Genomic DNA, 21,086 nt, shown 5'->3' on the forward strand with positions numbered 1-21,086 from the left:
AGGTGTGGGCAGAACGCAGTTTGGTTGTGGTGTTGGCGGGTGATCTAGTCGGGGTTTTCCGCAGAGGCGTTGCTTGCTGCGGTGGCTACAGCGGCTTGTGCGAGGACAGATAGTTGTCCAGGGAGAGTCACATTTCGCACTGTTTGTGTGTCTTCGGTGTGTGTTTAGCTGTGATGGTGTCGGCTCCCCATAGGAAGGTTACCCAGTTGAACCATGCTTGAAAAGAGGCCTTCCCTGTATCCTTCCAGTTGTTCAGCACTGTCTTGACCGCTGCTGATAGTAAAAGGTCAAACAGGTCTCTGTCCTCTCTGCATTTGATTGTGGGGTCCATGAACCCTGTGGCAAGGCTGTGGAATTCAAACTGGTGTGCGGTCCCTGTTATGTCAAGTCAAGTCAAGTCAAGTCAAAATAATTTATATAGCGCGCTACATACCCAGAGGGTCTCAAGGCGCTTGAGGAAGGGTGGGGAATTACTTGTCGAATATCCAAGTTTTAAGTTGCTTTCTGAATGCTAGGTGGTTCTGAGTGAGGCGAAGGTGAATGGGAAGTGAGTTCCAGGTTTTATCTGCCAGGTAGAAGAAGGATCTTCCTCCCATGGTGGTTTTGTTGATGCGAGGTACGGCAGCAAGGGCTTGGTTGGAGGAGCGTGGCTGACGGGAGGGGGTGTAGAAGGAAAGTCGTGTGTTGAGGCATTCGGGTCCAAGTTCGTAGAGTGCTTTGTGTGCATGGGTTAGGAGGCGGAATGTTATCCTCTTATTGACGGGGAGCCAGTGGAGGTTTTTCAGGTGACTAGAAATGTGGTCTTTACGCGGGATGTCTAGTATGAGTCTGGCTGATGCGTTCTGGATGCGTTGGAGTTTTTTCTGAAGTTTTGCGGTGGTACCGGCGTATAGGGTGTTACCGTAGTCCAGGTGGCTTGTGACCAGTGCGTGGGTGACCGTTTTTCTAGTTTCGGTGGGGAGCCAGCGAAATGTTTTTTTGAGCATGCGAAGAATGTTGAAGCAAGATGATGAAACGGCGTTGACTTGTCTGTTCATGGAGAGTGAGGAGTCCAGGATGACGCCCAGGTTCCGTGCGTGGTCCGTCGGGATGCGTGCTTTTCCAAGGGCCTCTGGCCACCAAGAGTCATCCCAGGCGGAGGGGGAGGTACCTAAGATAAGGACTTCTGTTTTGTCTGAGTTCAGTTTCAGACAGCTGTGCTTCATCCACTCGGCTACTTCTTTCATTCCTTCATGTAGGTTGGTTTTGGCGGTGTTCGGGTCTTTGGTGAGTGAGAGGATCAGTTGAGTGTCATCAGCGTAGGAGATGATGTTGAGGTTGTGTTGGCGTGCGATGGTCGCGAGGGGGCTCATGTATACTTTGAAGAGGGTGGGGCTGAGTGAAGATCCTTGTGGCACGCCGCAAATGACTTCAGTGGCCTCTGACTTGAATGGTGGAAGGCGGACTCTCTGAGTTCTTCCGGTAAGGAAGGAGGTGATCCATTCCAGTGCTTTTCCTTGGATTCCGATGTTTCTGAGGCGTTGTAGGAGGGTGCTATGACAGACTGTGTCAAAGGCTGCGGAGAGGTCAAGGAGGATGAGGGCGACTGTATCTCCATTGTCCAGTAGAGTTCGAATGTCGTCTGTTGCTGCGATAAGTGCGGTCTCAGTGCTGTGTTTGGCTCGGAAGCCGGACTGTGAGGAGTCGAGGGATTTGTTGGTTTCGAGGAAGGCGGCAAGCTGGTTGTTGACAGCTTTCTCGATGACTTTGGCCGGGAATGGTAGGAGCGAGATGGGGCGGTAGTTTTTGAGTTTGGTGGGGTCAGCTGTGGGTTTTTTCAGAAGGGCGCTGAGTTCGGCGTGTTTCCAGCTTTCCGGGAAGGTGGCGGAGTTGAGGGAGCAGTTGATGACGTCTCGGAGGTGTGGTGCTATAATGGAGTCTGCATTGTTGAAGATATGGTGGGGGCATGGGTCTGTAGGGGATCCTGAGTGAATGGAGTTCATCAGGCGGATGGTGTCCTCAGTGGAGATTGGGTTCCAGTCATTAAGGATGTTCAAGGGGGGTGAGGGTATGGCAGAGGGTTGGGTGGGTTGGTATCCGGGAAATTCTTAACCTTGGGGTAGTGGATGATCAGGTGTGCTAGATCACCTCTCTGTTTGATGCAGTTCCAGCAGGTGTCATTTTTGCGGAGTCCTATGGATGCTAGGTGGGCTGGGGTCCAATATATTTTGTGTATCAGCCAGAATTTGTTTGGTCTAGGGTGGTTGTCACTTTCTTCCTTGACGTGGATGTCCAGAGGTCGGACTTTTCTTCCTCCCTAGGCTCCCTGCCTACTAAAGATTCCCAGTAGGCTGTGTCTTTGGTATTGAGTTTGGTGGACTTGGGACTTAGGGCTCTGTAGAGGTGTGCTACCTGGTGCCCCGTTCTGTTTAGGTTGGTTGTGTATTGCACGATTGAGGGTGTTTGTTTGTTCAGGCCTACTTTGCTAATCGCGACCCTGATTTTCAGAAAGTTGTATAGTTCGATGCTATCTAGTTTGTGTTCGCCCTTGAGTGAGTCAAAAGTGGTATATGTTCTTTGGGGTTGTAGTTGGAATACTGTAGAAATTCCGTGCTTGTACCAGGAGTGCATGTCTAGTGTTCTGTCTCTGTACTTGATCCTGGGATTGTGCCATATGGACTCCCACTGAGTGTTCCTCACGCTTGTGTCCAATAGTCTATCTATCTTGAGGAGTGCTGTTCTTGTGTTCCTCAGTATGGGGTTGTGTTTAATTGTGAGGTGTTTGGATGCAGTGAGGAGGGCGATGGGCTCCATGCCCTCTAGTAGACTTCTCTCTAGTGAGAGCCATGCCGGGGTGTATTCTTGCTTAGGGGTGAGCCAGTAGAGCCCTTGTTTCGCTATTCATGCAGTTTGGAATGTTTTGAAATTTGTTATGTTAAGGCCCCCCAGGCCCTTGGCTAATCCTGAGTCTGTTTTTTTTTCCTTTTCACAGGAAGGTATTGATCAGTTTATCCAATTTTTTGTGGAAGTTCACTGTATTAATCAGCGGGAGCATGCTGAGCATATAGTTCACTATTGGTGTGAGCATCATCTTAACCCTCTCCACCCTCCCCCACCATGTGGTGAATTTGGGCGACCATCCTTCTACTCTTTCCTTGATTTTGCGTAGCGTAGCTTGTTTGTTCTGGTCTAGCGTGGATCTGAGATCTCTCTCAAAGAGGAGGCCCAGGTATTTTATGGATTTTTTTTGCCATGTTAGTCCTAATTCGCCAAGTACAGTGTTCGTGGTGTGTAAATTCAGGGGCTTGCATTCAGATTTTTCTCTATTTAGCTTGTATCCTGATACGTGTGCATACTGTTCTATGGTGTCCATGAGGGCTTTTATTGACTTCTCTGGGTTCTCGGTTATGATAAGGACGTCATCAGCAAAGGCTGCTAGCTTGAAAGTTTCCCCTCCAATTGGAATTCCCTTTATGTCTTTGTTTGTTCTGATCATATTGAGCAGTAGCTCTATCGCTAGGAGGAAGAGGGCTGGAGACAGCGGGCATCCCTGTCTTGTACCCTGTTTTAGGCAGAGTAGTTCTGATGTTCCGCCGTTGACTACAACGCGTGCCTTATGTTCATTGTATAGTGCCAGGACCATCTCCTGTAGTTAGGACCCAGTCCAAATTTCTGCATACACTGGTCTAGGAATGGCCAGGACACTCTGTCAAAAGCTTTCTCTGTGTCTAGGGCTATCATGACTGCGGCGTTGTCGCTTTTAGAGGCGTGGTTGATTATGTGCCAGAGCAATCTAGTGTTGTCATGGGACATTCTGTTTTTGAGGTAGCCTACCTGCAAGCAGTGTATGAGTTTGGGCAGGTGTGCATTGAGTCTGGTCGCTAAGATTTTTGCATATATCTTGCAGTCTACATTTATGATTGAGATCGGTCTATAGTTCTTGGGGTGATGTGTGTCCTTGCCTTCTTTGGGTATAACTATAATGTTGGCTTCTGCCATTGTTGGTGTCATGCGGCCGCTGTGGACGCAGTGTGTAAACACTTCTGTCAGAGTGGGTTTAACACCTTGGCTGCTAGGGATATTTTCCTCCGGTGCTGAATTGTTATAGAGCCCATAGTTCATGACGAGCTCAGCTCGTCATCAGCACAGCTCCACTGTGCCTCATGACGAGCTGAGCTCGTCATGAGCATCGAAGGGGTTAAGTATTGGTAGGAATTGTTTGTAGAATCTAGCTGTGAATCCGTCTGGGCCTGGGGCTTTGTTGTCTTTGAAACTAGCTACTGCCCTTTCTATCTCATCTCTTGTGATGTCTCATTCCAGTGTTACCCGCTGGGTGTCGGTGAGTACTGGCGTTTTGATTCGTTCTAGTAGTGCTTTGCCTCCATCATAGCCTAGGGTGGTGTCTTTTGTGTAGAGTTGCTCGTAGAAGTCTCTGAGTGCATTGAGTATTTCCTTGTTTGCTGTCTGGGATTTGTTTTTGCTGTCTCTGACTGCTGCTATCGAGTGCTGTTTCTGCTTGCCCTTGAGGTAGGATGCTAATGCCTTCCATGCTCTGTTGGCGGTACATATATTTATGGCTTTGTACTTGTTTATCCATGTTCCCGCCCTCTCTCTAAGGATTCTGTTTAGCTCGTACTTCCTTTTTGTTAATGTTGTGAGGGTGTTCCTATCTTTTAGGTTGGCTATGTGCCCTGTTTCCAGGTTTTTGATCTCTTGTTCCAGATCCCTGATCTTTTTATTCCTATCTCTGTTTAGTCTGCTTTTAATGCTGAGAATTTTCCCTCTGACTGTGGCCTTTAGGGATTCCCATAGGATGTTCCTGTCCGTGTCGGGGGTGTCATTGATCTCAAGGTATTCCTTTATTGCCATCTCTATTTCTGCCTTGGCTGTTGTGTTCTTGAGTAGGTCATCGTCAAACCTCCACCTCCGCGTTGGCTTATCGTTATATTTGCCTGTCATCGTCAGGCTGATGTGTGAATGATTTGAGATGGTTCGTGAGCCTATCTCTGTTTGGTCTATGAGGTGAGTGTAAGTATCTAATATTAGGATATAGTCTCTTCTGCTGTGGGTTTGAGTAGAACGTGTATTCCCTGCCATCTGGGTTCTGAAGTCGTGATGGATCTTTGAGTCTGAGTTTCGTGCATAGATTCTTTAGAATGTTGGGGGCGCTAGAGGGCGCACGAGCTGAATGGCCGCACTCTAGTGTGGCTCCGGCTGCCTGGCATTCTTATCAACGCCCAGGACTGACACGTGGCGTGTGGGCCGCACTACGCCTCGCGCACCTCCGCCTAGCGGGCCTGGCCCATCAAACTAGCAGTGGGACCCTGCCTCGGCAGCTTGCTTTCTGCACCGAAGACATTCTGGTGTACAACTGCATGGAACCGGCCTATATTGGACACTAGACGTCGGAACCGGTCCACCGCCGTGGTTGCCCACGCGTGTGCTTCCTCATAGAGCGGCTTGACACAGAGGTGCGCTTGTTGCTTGCCTGGCATGGGGAAACCAGATACCCGGCAGCCCAAGCTGCAATTTGAACCAGCGATGCAAAAAAAAGGGACGAAGCAGACGGGGGACAGTGCGCCGCCGAGGAGCCCGGCGGCAGAGGTGACCCCCCTGGTCCCGGAGATAGCAACAATGCTTCAGGAGATGCGGCAAGGTTTCGCCACGGTGGTGGACAAGGTGGACCGGCTCTCCGCCCGGATGGACGGCATCGTCCAACGAATAGATGTACACGACGAACGGCTGACGGAGGCCGAACGCCGCATATCCGAAACGGAGGATGCCACAACATCGCAAGCCACGCGACTATCCCGCATGGACAACATTTTGCGGGTGATCGCCGCCAAGAACGAAGTATTGGAGGCGCGGGGCAGGCGGAACAACGTCCGGATTACGGGAATTCCGGAATCCACAAACACGGGACGTATGGAGTTGTATGTAGAACGTTTGCTCATGGCCACGGTGGGAGAGGAGGCTCTCTCCAGACAGTTTATAGTGGAGCGGGCCCATCGTTCCCTTGGACCTCAACCTCAACCAGGCACTCCACCGAGGCCCATCATAGCACGCCTGCTGAATTACCGTGATCGGGATGCGGCATTGAAAGCAGCGAGGGCGAATCAAAACCTAAATTATGAGGGAGTGTCCTTCTCCATTTATCCGGACTTTACTCCGCTTGTTCAGGACCAGCGAAGGAAGTTTCTAGCCGTGAAACGAAAACTGAGAGGACTGAACATTGACTATGCATTGCTTTATCCTGCCAAGCTCCGCGTGACCCACCAGGGCACGCAACACTTTTTCTTGAACCCGCAACAGGTCGAGGAGTACATCAAGACCCTGCCGAAAAGGGACAAAAGAGCTGCACAGGCGGATGGCGGACACGATTCTGGTGCGGAATGAACTGGGTTTGTCGCTTTCGTTATTGATGACTCGTTGATATATGTTTTTTTCTTTGGATTACTGCTCCTGATATGGCCCCCAGGAGTGTAGGGCTGGGTGGTGCTGCAGGCCCTGTAGCATGCCAGGCCCCCACCCCCCCCATGCTGACTCACTCGCCCGGACAAGGACGGTAAGAATGGCGGCAACTGCGGTGAGGAGAGGCGGGGGTGGACGACGGTGCACCTCTAGAACCCCGAATGGGTGTACCCCACTGGACTTGCTCAATGCACTTTTACTGTTGGGTTGTTGCGGGTTTGATCGGGGAGGGGGGTGGGCACAGGGTACTGGCGAGTTGGGGGCGCTTCAGTGGGTGGGGGAGGGGGGAAGTTCTTTAAGGGGTCAGTTCGTGCTGATCTGGTCCATGTTTTTCACTGTCCTCGAATTGGGCCTGTGGCCCCGAGTAATAGCTCGGTGGTTGCCGGCTCCTCTCTCTATGTGTCGCTGCTCGAGAGGGGACAACTGGGATGCCTCATGGTTGGCAATGTACGGAGGCCTGTTTGCTGAATGGCAACGGTTACGATTTCTAGTGTTGGATGCCTGGGTTTGCACTGGGTTTAAGTTTTCGTTTTGTAGTCGAGCGTGTGCACCTTTACCTCATCGACCTTCCACCCGTCCTGGGGTGGGCTGGTCTACTGTCTTTGCTATGGGGGGGGGGGGTTCAGGGACTGCTATTTGTGGTGGCCGGGGTTACTGTGGGCCGCTGGTAATTCTAACTGTAAGGACTGTTGGTGCAGTTGGATTGTTCTGTTATATGAAATGATGTTGGGATGGGGGACACTTGTCTGAATGTTCTTACTTGGAATGTGCGGGGCTTGGGGGATCATCGGAAGAGACGCCACGTTCTGGGATATTTAGACAGACATAATGTTCACATAGCGTTTCTGCAGGAGACACACTTTGCACCCCACAAGTTGCCAGCCTTTGGTAGTAGATGGGCCTCGAGTACTGTGTTCTCCTCGTATTCCTCCTATGCCCGTGGTACTGCAATCCTGGTTAAAAAGTCAACGCCCTTCCACATGGCTGGCATGAAATCAGATGTACAAGGGAGATATTGCCTGCTATGGGGCAGATTGGGCCGTGTGACGGTCACCCTTGCGTGTTGTTATGGCCCCAATGTGGACGACCCGCAGTACTTTGAGACACTCTGGGCTGCTATACTGGAAGCGGGGTCGCAACACATAATATGGGGGGGGGACTTCAATGTTACTGTGAACCCGACCCTGGACCGCTCACACCCGGCCCCACACCACTACACAAAAGGGCGGGAGGTGCTGCGCGCCATCTTGGAGGAGAATCACCTAGTGGATGCTTGGCGAGCACACTGCGGGCCGAGGGGGGAGGGAACGCATTTCACGGCGCAGGCTAGGTCCTGGGCCAGGCTTGATTATTTTTTTCTGACCACACACGTGTATGCCACTGTCACATATGCACGACACCTCCCTCGGACTTATTCGGACCATGCCCCGGTTCTGGTCGCCATGCGCGGAGCTGAGCTAGGCCCTCCTGTTACCGCGTGGCGCATGCAGGCCGCAATGCTGTTAGATGAGGAATTTAGAGAGACGCTGCGCGAGGAATGCTTAGATTTTTTTGCGAGAAATAAGGGGTCTGTGGATGCAGTGGAGACAGTCTGGGATGCCTTCAAAGTCACACTAAGGGGTTTCTGCATTGCGAAGGGCTCGGGGGTGCTTAAAGCTATCCTGACCCGTTTAAAGGCGCTAGAAGTAAAACTGAGCCAGGCGGAAGAGACCCTCCGAGCGCGCCCCACTAGCGACACTCTGGCAGAGATTCGAGATTTGGTTACTGAATATTCTGAGGAAGCTGCACGTGAGGCGAAATTTAGACATAAATACTGGGTGGCGCGGAAATATGGAGAAGGAGATAGGCCTGGGAAGGTGTTGGCGACTACGGTCCGGCTTGCGAGGGCGCCTACTACTATACTAGAGCTGGAAACAGCCGAGGGGCTGCTGCTCCGCGACTCCACGCAAATCCTTAACGAGTTCGTGGGCCATTACAATAAGCTGTACACCTCTAGGGGACTGGGGGGCCCACCTTTGGACGACTACCTCGCGGATGTTGCGCTTGGTTGGCTGAGTGACGCTCAACGGGCGTTTTTGAGTGCCCCGTTTGAGCTGGACGAGGTAAAAGAGGCGATTATGAGTATGCAATCAGGCAAGGCCACAGGCCTAGATGGCATCCCTATTGAATTCTACAAAACATACATTGAATTCATGGCCCCGGTACTGCGGGAGGTCTATGAGGACGCTCTGGAGGTGGGGCATCTCCCCGCATCAATGAGAGCTGCGCTTATCATCTCTTTACTCAAGCCCGGGAAATCTGCATCGCACTGCGACTCATATAGACCCCTCTCTTTATTGACGTGTGATGTGAAAATTCTCGCAAAGCTCATTGCCACCCGAATTAGCTTACTGCTGCCTAACCTGATCCTCCCGGATCAGGCGGGCTTTGTCCCAGGGAGGGCTACGTCCCACAATCTACGCACCTTTTTTTCTTTGTACGACTCATGGCGGCCATCTTTTTGGATGCCACCAAGGCATTTGATTCCCTGGAGTGGGATTACGTCTTTGGGGTACTAAACCGCATGGGATTCCCGGCCATCTTCGTTTCCTGGATAAAACTGCTCTACACGCGGCCCACGGCCAAAGTCCTTATTAATGGGCAGCTTTCCCCTGACTTTGAGATCTCTAGGGGTACGAGGCAGGGGTGCCCCCTATCCCCCCTGCTCTTTGCAATCGCCACGGAACCCCTTGCTGCCAAACTGCGGCAACATTATAAGGATAGCGCGCTGCGTTGCTTCCAGCGACAAATACTCATATCCATGTACGCGGACGAAATCACGCTGTATGTCCGGCACCCTCGGGACAACCTACACCCCATACTTAGGGAATTCATTAGATTCGGGACTCTCTCGGGAGTGCAGATAAATTGGACCAAATCGTGCATATTCCCCCTCACGGCGGCCACACAGGCCTTCCCATTGGAATATCCGCTCACTTGGACTGAAGGTGATTTTAAGTACCTTGGGGTTCACATTGAGAGGGACCGGGAAGCGCTTATGAGAGCGAACTATGGCACTGCCGTTAGTAGGATTGAAGACCAGGTCACGAGGTGGGTGTCACTTCCCCTGTCGATGGCAGGCAGGGCTTCTTTGATTAAAATGGTTGTACTTCCGCAGCTGCTTTACCTGTTTCTCAACATACCCTTCCATCCTGGTACATACTTTTTTAAGAGACTGAGGTCTGAAATGCTCAAATTGGTGTGGGGTGGAAAGCAAGCTAGGCTCCAATGGGAGATTCTGACACGGCCCTATGTGCGGGGAGGGTTCGGTGTACCTGATTTTGAGCTTTACTTCAGGGCAGCCCAGGCGCACTATGCTTACTTCTGGGTGAGACAGCCGAGATACATGCCACAACTGGCTGCGGAACACTGGCTGGCGCACCCCACGCCTATAGAGGGAGCTCTGTATGCCGTTGTTGAGGGGAGGGATAAGACCCCGAACACTTTATCTAGCACTATCACGGCCTGGTTACACATTTGTGCCTCCCTGGGGCTGCAGTTCCTCTACGCTCCATGTATGCCCCTGGCTTATCACCCACAATTGCAGCTGCTGCAGGAAACTGGCTTCCAGCGTTTACTGTCTAAAATCCATGTCCGAACGTGGGGGGATCTATATCATGATGGCGAGTTCCGCACGAGGGATCATTTGTTTGGTACCATACACCCTACCTCACTGGAGGTGTTTTACTACATGCGCCTGCGACATGGGCTGCAAGCCCTTACACCTGAATTTCCGCGCGAGCCACCGATCCTCGTACCCCTGCAACACATAATGCAACTTGCGAATCCATATAAGCTTGTGTCCACGTTGTACAGATCAGTTAGAACGCACACTGACTTCACCACACTTCTTGCCAAAGCGAAGTGGGATCAAGAGCTGCCTGCCCCACTCACCGATCAACAATGGGAATTTAGCTTACTACAGACAGAACGTATCTCATCCAGCAGCAGGTATAGAATTATTCACTACAAATTTGTGCACCGATTGTATTATACCCCGGCTCGATTACACAGATTTGGGCTGCGAGACACTGATAATTGCGATCGGTGTGGAGCCCCTGGGGCTGACTTTCTACATCTTGCCTGGGAATGTACCACTGTACGTCAGTATTGGGATCTAGTATTTCAGGCCCTCTCTACAATGATCAATGCTACGGTGCCGCCAACTCCTGAGATGGCACTATTGGGTTGGGTCGTACCCCTGCAGGCGGCTCACCGCAAGTATGTCGCGTTAGCCTTGTTGCTAGCCAAGCGGAGGGTGGCCTGTAGATGGGGCAGAGGCAGGGCGCCCAAATTTAAGGAATGGATACGGGACCTGGTGTATTGTCAGGAACAACTGCACACGTATGCGGAGTTACTGCCACTCTCATCCAGGCCGACTGCTATCTGGGCCCCGCTGCAATGCTACCTGATAACGGAAGCACCGAGTGACGATGAATTGTGATCTGTAACGTTGTTCTAGGTGTAATGAAGAAGGGGTGCTGAACCGCTTTGGACCTACCTGCAACTTTGTATGCCTTGTGACTGCACTATGCACTTTACCCCCCTTGCCATGTCTCTGAACTGTCCTTGTTGCTTCACTCACCTGTATGCCTTACCCACCCATGGTCCACCTGGTTGCTGCGGGATGCTGTTCCCCCCCCCCCCCCCCTCCGAAATCTGCTTGTTTGTGGTGCGCACGCTTATGACGATGTTGTTTTGTTTGGTTTCGTTGTTCTCTTTTTTAACCAAAAAACGACAAAAGTAAGACGCATTTATATGCTTCCTGTACCTGTGCTGTTACTGATGCCAATTTCTATGTATACAGCTCCGCAACACAATATTGACTTTTTGCTGATGCTTATTTGTGATTACTGAAAGGTGCTATAGCAGCCGGCCTCCGGGTTGTGGCAGTATGCTGTGTATACTTAACGGTACTAAATAAACGTCTTGCACCAAAAAAAAAAAAAAATAGATTCTTTAGAATGTTCCCTCTTTGTGATACTTGGCTCGGTCTATGTGGGTGTCTGTCGATAGCTGGGTCTAGGACTTGGTTCATGTCGCCTGCCACTATTAGAAGTTCCTCTAGTGGGAGGGTGTCTAGTTGTTCTCCAACCCTATCCCAAAAGGGTCTGTCTTCCGTGTTGGGGCCGTAGATATTGGCTACGTGTATCCTTTCTTCCCCCCTTGACAGACTAGTCACTAGCGTTCTACCCTCATCGTCCGCCTGTGAGTTCTCCAGTACTAGTTTTGATTTCCTGCTGACTATTGTGACAACCCTGTTCTTTTTGTTTTGTGCGGGTGATCCTATGACCTCGCTTATCCAGCCCGCCTTGAGTCGGCCTATATCTTCCGCTTCTAATTTCGTTTCCTGTAGGACATATATATCGCTTTTCAGTTTTGCCAGATATTCAAGGACTTTCCTTCTCTTCACTGGATGATTGAGACCCTTCACGTTTAGGGACACTATCTTAAGATCAGCGGTGAGGTGGTTGTGTTGGTTGTGTGTCATCCTATGTGGTGTGTATCTGGCGGTTCATCTGGTTTCGTCCCGTATGCGTCATTGTCTTGTGTAGTGCGCTTTCTGTCACTGTGTAGCCTGCCTGCTGGTGACTGCGTGTTCACACTCCTGTGCCTAGAGCTCCAGTGGAGAGGTAGAGGTAGAGGATAGAAAGAGAGAAAGAGAAACAAGAACAACCCATGCATGTGCACCCCACACCCCCCTTCCCTGCCCCCCTCCCATCCCGCCCTCCTCCCCCCTTACTTGCTGAGTGGGTGTGCGACGACAAAGTTCCCTTGCTCCGCATTTGTCCCTGAGGCTGTGTGCTCTGTCATTCAATGTTCAGCCAACTTGAGCAGTTTGTCACTTCCTCGGTTTCAGAAGTCTTGAGGGATTCTCTCTTGCATAGCTTATTGTTCAAGAATTGTCATCCTCTCGCCTTCCAGCTTAGTCTCTTGTTGAGAGGTAGTTGCTGTCTCTGAGGTGGACCATCGGAGTCTCCTACTTGCGTTGATCATCGGTTGAGGTAGATAGTAGTGAGGTAGTTGCATTGCATATGTTGGTGCTTGGCTTTTATTCTGATTTTTCTGCATCATCCGGTGATGCGCTCCTTTTTGCCGCTCCGGGGCTTTTGGTCTCCATGTCTTCTGCTGGTGGCCCTTGTATGTATCTTCGTAATATCATCGTCCTCCAGTTGTCTGTGACCTTGAAACGTGCAGGGCCTGCGAAGCTGAAGTTGAGCTTCCTTCTGCGCAGGGCGTCTCTTAGTGCCAGAAACCCTTTCCTGGTTTCCACTGTTGGTTTTGAGTAGTGCTGTGTTAGCACTATTTTGCTGCTCGCCCATGTAAGGTTTTGGTTTTTCCGGGTAAAGGCGAAAATGGCGTCAGTGTGGTTTGATCTTAGTGGGCAGCAGATTATTGGTCTGGGGCCTTTCCCATGGGCTGGCTTCCCTGCTGGTACTCTATATGCTCTATCCACTTCAAATTGCCTATCAAATTTCAGGCCGGTCAGCTTGGGTAGCATATCTTCTAGCATGGCCGCACAGGTGCCTGCTGGGTCCTCTGTACCTTCTGGGATGCCTAGAATTCGTATGTTGCCCTTTCTTGCTCTATCGTCTTGTTCAGCTATTTGCCTTTGTATGGCCTTTGTAGTTTTTGAACATTCCGCTAGCGCTTTGGTGTTTGTAATGGTTACATCCTCAATGTCGCTTATGCGCCCTTCTGCGGCTTCTATTCTTGTGTTGGTACTGTGCAGGTCTGCTCTTATCACTGCTAGTTCCACCTGCATATTATCTATTGTGATCTTTCTTTTGCCACTGCGTTGCCTTCGGTGACCATTTTAAGGATTGTCTCTAAGGTGATCGTCTCGTTTTTCGGCTTCATTGGCGACTCAGTGTTGTCTTTTCTGGGCTTTTTCTGGTCATTGGCAGTTTTCCCCTCTTGTCCTGCCATCGTGTCAATGCCCCTCCTTGTCTGGAAGCTGCCCAATCTCCCTTCTTTCTGGGTTGATGTTAGGGCCTTGGCTGGGTCTATCCTTGGTGCCGGGTTTGCGTTGTGCGTTCGGTACCTGCTGAGTTCTCTAATGCTTCTGGTTCTGGTTTTTGATTTTGCCCCTGCCAGCGCGTGCTTTGTCTCGTTCACTGCCGCGTTCTGGAGCTGTTTGTGCCTTTTGTGCTCTGTTCTTGCAGGATCTCCTTTTCTGCCGCCTCGCCGGTGTCTGCGTTGTGCTGCTTATCTGGGCCGAAGACGGCTGAAATGCCAGAAACCGGTCCCCGGTAGCTTGTCTCCTTTCTGGTGAAGAATTGGCATGGTAGTTTAGTCTGCCCTGTTCCCATGATGCACTGGGCCAGGGACAGACTGATTTGCATATAGCCAGGTTCTGAGCTGGGATGGTGCAGTGAGATAAATAACGGTGATGGATAAAGCCCTGATCTTTGGACTGGGTAAGAGTGGTCTGCTTAATTCAGACACTCTGTTCATCACCACCCCCTTTTCTGAATCGTTTTTGGCCACTATAGGTGTGGCAGGGTATACTCAGACATGAGTCCCTTTCTCACTGCACCATCAGGATTCAAGCAAGCCGGGCCGAAGACGGCTGAAATGCCAGAAACCGGTCTCCGGTAGCTTGTCTCCTTTCTGGTGAAGAATTGGCTTGGTAGTTTAGTCTGCCCTGTTCCCATGATGCACTGGGCCAGGGACAGACTGATTTGCATATAGCCAGGTTCTGAGCTGGGATGGTGCAGTGAGATAAATAACGGTGATGGATCAAGCCCTGATCTTTGGACTGGGTAAGAGTGGTCTGCTTAATTCAGACACTCTGTTCATCACCACCCCCTTTTCTGAATCGTTTTTGGCCACTATAGGTGTGGCAGGGTATACTCAGACATGAGTCCCTTTCTCACTGCACCATCAGGATTCAAGCAAGCCGGGCCGAAGACGGCTGAAATGCCAGAAACCGGTCCCCGGTAGCTTGTCTCCTTTCTGGTGAAGAATTGGCTTGGTAGTTTAGTCTGCCCTGTTCCCATGATGCACTGGGCCAGGGACAGACTGATTTGCATATAGCCAGGTTCCGAGCTGGGATGGTGCAGTGAGATAAAAAACGCTGATGGTTCAAGCCCTGATCTTTGGACTGGGTAAGAGTGGTCTGCTTAATTCAGACACTCTGTTCATCACCACCCCCTTTTCTGAATCGTTTTTGGCCACTATAGGTGTGGCAGGGTATACTCAGACATGAGTCCCTTTCTCACTGCACCATCAGGATTCAAGCAAGCCGGGCCGAAGACGGCTGAAATGCCAGAAACCGGTCCCCGGTAGCTTGTCTCCTTTCTGGTGAAGAATTGGCTTGGTAGTTTAGTCTGCCCTGTTCCCATGATGCACTGGGCCAGGGACAGACTGATTTGCATATAGCCAGGTTCTGAACTGGGATGGTGCAGTGAGATAAATAACGGTGATGGATCAAGCCCTGATCTTTGGACTGGGTAAGAGTGGTCTGCTTAATTCAGACACTCTGTTCATCACCACCCCCTTTTCTGAATCGTTTTTGGCCACTATAGGTGTGGCAGGGTATACTCAGACATGAGTCCCTTTCTCACTGCACCATCAGGATTCAAGCAAGCCGGGCCGAAGACGGCTGAAATGCCAGAAACCGGTCCCCGGTAGCTTGTCTCCTTTCTGGTGAAGAATTGGCTTGGTAGTTTAGTCTGCCCTGTTCCCATGATGCACTGGGCCAGGGACAGACTGATTTGCATATAGCCAGGTTCTGAGCTGGGATGGTGCAGTGAGATAAATAACGGTGATGGATCAAGCCCTGATCTTTGGACTGGGTAAGAGTGGTCTGCTTAATTCAGACACTCTGTTCATCACCACCCCCTTTTCTGAATCGTTTTTGGCCACTATAGGTGTGGCAGGGTATACTCAGACATGAGCCCCTTTCTCACTGCACCATCAGGATTCAAGCAAGCCGGGCCGAAGACGGCTGAAATGCCAGAAACCGGTCCCCGGTAGCTTGTCTCCTTTCTGGTGAAGAATTGGCTTGGTAGTTTAGTCTGCCCTGTTCCCATGATGCACTGGGCCAGGGACAGACTGATTTGCATATAGCCAGGTTGTGAGCTGGGATGGTGCAGTGAGATAAATAACGTTGATGGATCAAGCCCTGATCTTTGGACTGGGTAAGAGTGGTCTGCTTAATTCAGACACTCTGTTCATCACCACCCCCTTTTCTGAATCGCTTATCTGTGTTACAGCGCTTGCTTATTTGTGCCTTAGATAGGTGTCTGGGCCTTGGCGCCCACCTGGGCTGTTGTGGTGGTGCTCTGTTTCGCCCGCGCTTCCTAACACCCCTGTTTGCCTTCTCTCCGTTTGGGCCTTTTCTGGAGTGGGACCACCCCACTGTGTTTTGACTGTGGCACTGTGCCCATGTGGCTTATTCGTTGCGGTCACTGTATCTTGCGCTGTGCTGGGCTGTAATACCCGGTATTTGGCTCTCGTCTGTGCGCTCTCTCTTGCGCTCTCCCGTGTGTGGTAGCGCTTAGTCTGGAGCATTCATCTGATTTTCTCCGGCCGTTCCCGCTGCTACTCGCTACTTCAGTTTTGCTCCTCTTTCGTACCTGGGATGACGATGCGTATGAGGGGAGTTGCCTCCTGCTGTTCTCCGCAGTGGGCGCCTTGTTTCTCACGCGCCTTTCCCTCGCTCCTGTGCGATTGCTTAGACCCTAGTGGGCTTTGCGCAGCTCTCTCCTCCCTGCACCAGCTCTTCAGACTTGCCCTTTGTTTCCGTTTCCTGCTTCTTTGTTTTTCCCCGATGGCTCTTTCACGGTATGGCGGCGCCCTTGCGTACCAAATGGTTTCGCTTTCGTTGCTGCCGCAAGAGGGATTACTTTTTGATGCTTTTTGCTGCTTGTGTGCCCTCTTGGTGGTTGCTTTTTGGTGGAGGTGCCTTGGTAATTTGCTGGGGTTCCCCTTGATGTCGCTTGCACTCTTCTGCTCCTTTTTATCTCCCCTCGTCTTGTGCCATACCGAGCGTAGCCTTCCCCTGCTCAGTTTCGGTATCATTTCGGTATTGTTTGCCTTCTTGCTACTCGGGGCGTTGTTCCGCTGTTGCGGTGCAAGCGAGCATGCAGCGGGCTGGCAGGGGGGGTCTTTTGGGGATCATAGCGCGGGGGTTTGGAGTCAGCTCACCTCCTTCCCTTTTCTGTTGCTTTCGGCTTTGGGCTTAGTCTCCCCGCTACAGGCAGTGGGGCGCCATCTTGCCTCTCGTTTCTCCTTTTGTGGTCGAAGTCCAAAAAAGGTCTGTAACTCTGGAAATTGCTTCTTACCTCATGTTCTTCTCAGCTCTTCCCATTGCCTGAATTTTCCGACGCCGGATTTTTGCTTCTGATGCTAGATCGGTCAGGTTTGGCTGGTATGAATTCACCGTAGTTGGCCTCAGGGCCTGCGGAGCTGACGGACTCAGACGACCGTCCACATTGCCGTCCAAGCCACGCCCCCGGGCGTTGGAATTGCAAGCCTCTAGGGCGGGTGGCAGGTCAGCTATGAATAGATTGAAAAGGGTTGGAGCTAACACGCACCCCTGCTTTAGGCCCTTTGTGGTAGGAATACGCCCAGAGAGGTGCGAGCCATTCCCAAGCTTTACCTGGACCCACGTGTTCATGTGCAATTCAATCAGGAGGTTTAGTAGAGGCGAGGGGATCCCCCAGGAGGCCAGTTTTCGCCAGAGGATTCCTCGGTTGACATTGTCAAAAGCCGCCTTGAAGTCCACAAAGCAGAAGTGGAGAGCCTGTTTGGTCACCCTAGCCTTATCAATGAGTAACGAAATGGCCATCAGGTTAGTTGTTGTTCCCATGTCTTTGCAAAATCCTGTTTGGCTGGATGGTATTAAGCTTTGGTTTGCAGCCCATTCTCGCAGCTGGGTCAATAGGAGGCCAGCAAAGTATTTAGCCTCAATGTCAAGGAGTGCAATCAGGCGGTAGTTTTTTGGGAGTATTCTGTCCCCAGCCTTGTAAATCGGTGAAATGATTGAACCCCTCCATAAGGCAGGAAGGCGCCCAGAGTTATTGATGGACGAATAGAGGGGGATCAACATGTCAGCCCAGTATTCCGGTTCGAGTTTAAAGAGGGCCGGCGGAATACCGCTAGGCCCAGCTGCGCCGTCTTTCCTACCTTTGGAAATTAATTTCCTAATTTGTGCCGCAGAAGGTACAAGTTTGACATCTTCACGTGGTGAGCATATTTAAGGTTGTCGGCCGTCCCAAAGATTATGAGGCTCACTTGATTCGCCGTCCTGATGATTGAAGTGTTCGTCAATAAATGATTCCCAAGACGATTTCGTTATATAAGATGTTATGCCATTGTTTTTCGGATTTAACAATTTGTTTATAATCGACCAGAACTGGGCGCTGTTGTTGCCCTTGGAAGCATGGTGGAGTTTGGCCCAGAAGTCTTCTTCATTAGTTCTTTTGATTGCCCATTTCAGCTTTTTGAGATCCACACAATGCTTATGGAGCTGTGCTAGAAGAGTTCCATCCCTCGGACTTTTCTTCAACAGTCTTAAAGATTTATTTGGGCCCAAGTGAGAGCAGGTCATCCTTTCAGGTCCCCCTTTACAGGACTCAACAGTAGATGCAATCCTTCTTCTGTCTTCCAGAGGTCCAGTAGTATTCTGATGAGGGTTCCAGGGGTGCCACATTTAAGCAAAGCTTTTTATTTTTTTAAAGCAAAAAATAAATGTCCCATAAATTCCAGATTTTCTGCCGGCAAGAGAGAGACATTTCTTGGGATTCCTGTTTAGGACGGCCTCCGAAAAATGTACAGTGAAACACTGCCCTCAATAGGACAGATGTTCTTTTTTATATTGACCAATGAGCCTTCTTTCACAGTTCCACCAGCGAGACAGTGGAGGCCCAAATCCCAGAACCATGGCTCATCCCATCTCTTAAAACTCTTGAAGAACTGCAAGATAATACAGATAGGACATCCTCTGCTTTTTGGCAGAGGTTCCACAGCTCGCCTCTAAATATGCCCAAAGTCTTTTATATCTGTGCACCTAATATTATGTAACATGGATATTCTGGACTTTCAATAGTCCTCTAGCATAATTGTTTTAATTCTTCTAATCTATTATCTACTATACAAAATACCACCCAAGTACACACTTAAACCTATACTGACAGAAGCATTAAGGATTGGGGGGGCATATATTATTCATTTTGATGACAAAGGCATGGATAGCTCTTTTTCAATAAGGCCACTATTGTATACCAGCAGCAAAATGATTCACTCTTTTGTCAATGTAGATGAAAATCAAAATGTAAATGTAAATGTAAATGTGCTGGACTTGTAAAGCGCACAGCTGCCCGTAAGCGTCCCGGCGCTTGCTTAGGGAACCCGTCCTGGTATTCCCCTGTGAGAAACCACGGCAGGGTGTCCACAAGGTGAAAGCCAGGCATCCCGCCGCGAGGGGCCGTAGTGGAGATTAAGCAAGCTATTGCCCAGAGTCGCAGAGTGTGACCCCGTGAGTTGAGTAGGCACCAGAGCGAGAATTGTCGAGTCCGTGGAATTTTGAGCCCGAGACCCGCCTAGGCGGGGAATCGAACCCTGGTCCACGGTCGATCTCAGCTTCCGGGTCTGCCGCCTCTAACCACTGAGCCACGCTTATCCATGTTGGAGATTATTATTAGACATTATTTAAAATAATCTTTAAAATGCATCCATCTTAATGAACGTTTCAGAATTAAATGTGTCATTTCTGAGCTATCAAAAGTACAGATCAAAACAAATAAATACTTATGCAATTAATTTCTCGACTTCAGGGTGTTCATCCACCGTGATAAAAAAAAGATTAACCTTTAGTATTTTTCAGCTCTTCAATTAGATAGCGGGCTTCCTCCTGTATCCGTTCTTCAATGCTTCTCTCCCCATTCCAAAATTCCGTAGGGTCAATAAAGAAAAACGACGGATCTCCTTCCATCGCGATCCATTGGAAAAGATAGGTCCTAGATGAAAAAATGAGGGAGAAATGATTTTATTATTACAATATAAATTTTTTTCTCTTAAGATGGCGCTAGGCAGCTGTATTTAAGGAAGATACATCGACGTCTACCAGGTAGAAATATTTTATTATATCGTTCAGTTATTAAAGCATGGCAGATATCTAATGTTGAAAGGGCATTATTAGTAGTAGTAATAAGGCTTCAAAAACAATAAAAGGTTCAGCCAAGGTCTCAATAAATTATTTCCTTGCTCATCCCTTTGTAGGTTGTAACGAGCATGCAGGCGTAATTTTAGAGACAGGTGTGTAAATCATTTAAAAACAGCAATACATTAAATAAGTATGACACACCAAAAAATTAAATTCCAACTGTGGTTTGTAAAAAAAGCGTATATATTTATGAACAAACAGGTACGAAAATGACAAAGCATCCAATGTAGGGAAGCAGAGATATGAATTCAAAAAAATGAAATGTAAAACTAATGTTTAGAAGCAAATAGCGCTCAAAGGGTTACAAAAAAGGTTGTGGTGGACCAGGACAAAGTCAAGAGTTGTCATTGTACACCCACCCTTTTTTGCTATGGGAGCCTGTGTATATACTTGTACACAGGCTCCCATATTGTTCAATGGGAGTCTGAGCGAACCGCGTCCATAAGCATACGGCTGAATCTTACTCGCTCGTTCGATCCAAGTCGAACAAGGGCTTTCCTAGTGAGATCGAAATCGGGCCTCAAGTGTAGAATAAGCAATAAATAGCAATTTTGCATATGAAATTAAAAAGTTAATAGCACTAGCATATGACACAATCACTGATGTAGCAGAACACTACAATTTATTAATAGAAAGCCCCTACTACCAAACAAATGAACAAAAACGAAGTCCCCTACTCTACTAGTCATTCAGATTTCTTTATTCGATTTTAAATTTGAAACATAAAAGTACAGATAGACATACATTAAAAGTAATAAAAGCTTCGAGACAACCACCACAGCACAGCAATACATGAAAAAGAAATCATTTAGTACTAAATTGAAATTGAAATTTGAACTTTATTGTTTAGTTAATTAAAACCATAACAATTTCATGTACATCACACAGCCAATATTCAAACTTTTAAGGTACTTGTTAAAAAGAATAATCACATAAAAATTTAGTATAAACAGAGAAAAAAACTAGATAATTGTCCTCCAATTATTCAAGTCATAATAAAAAGAAATGAGACAAGAAGAGAAACCAATAGCAATTATGGACTTCCAGTAGTTTTAAGGCGTTTCTCGAATGCCTGCAAGAACTTTACCAGCTTGCAGTAAATTCGAGGGGCAGTTGAGTCACAACCTCCAATAATGGCAGATCTACATGTCTGTAGTCTCTTAATCCGGAAAGTATGTTTTAAAAAGTATGTCCGTTCCTTGGTCAACATCTTGCAGTGACAAATTATATGAATTAAATCTTCTTTGAGGCTACCACAAAGACGACAGGTGATAGCTTCATGCTGTTTCCAAGCAGGCTCCTCAGCTAAGGTCGGAAATTTACCAAATCTCAGCTCCATCAGCTTTTTCTTGATAAAGATAGAATAGGTTGTTTCCAAATAAAGTGCTGGTGTAAGTGACTTATAACTGTTGATCACGGCCCA

General features: G+C 49.2%; 1 pseudogene across 1 annotated transcript in view; it reads right to left on the bottom strand.

Annotated features, from left to right (window-relative positions):
* Positions 1-21,086, bottom strand: part of LOC147712644 (cytochrome P450 2G1-like) — a 199,504-nt pseudogene that overhangs the window by 50,313 nt on the left and 128,105 nt on the right. Inside the window, exon 3 of the transcript XR_015295596.1 lies at positions 19,309-19,457. The product of XR_015295596.1 is annotated as a cytochrome P450 2G1-like (transcript). The remainder of the gene's footprint in view (positions 1-19,308; positions 19,458-21,086) is intronic.

Source organism: Lissotriton vulgaris, chromosome 5 (assembly GCF_964263255.1).
Source record: "Lissotriton vulgaris chromosome 5, aLisVul1.2, whole genome shotgun sequence".
NCBI classification, from domain to species: domain Eukaryota; kingdom Metazoa; phylum Chordata; class Amphibia; order Caudata; family Salamandridae; genus Lissotriton; species Lissotriton vulgaris.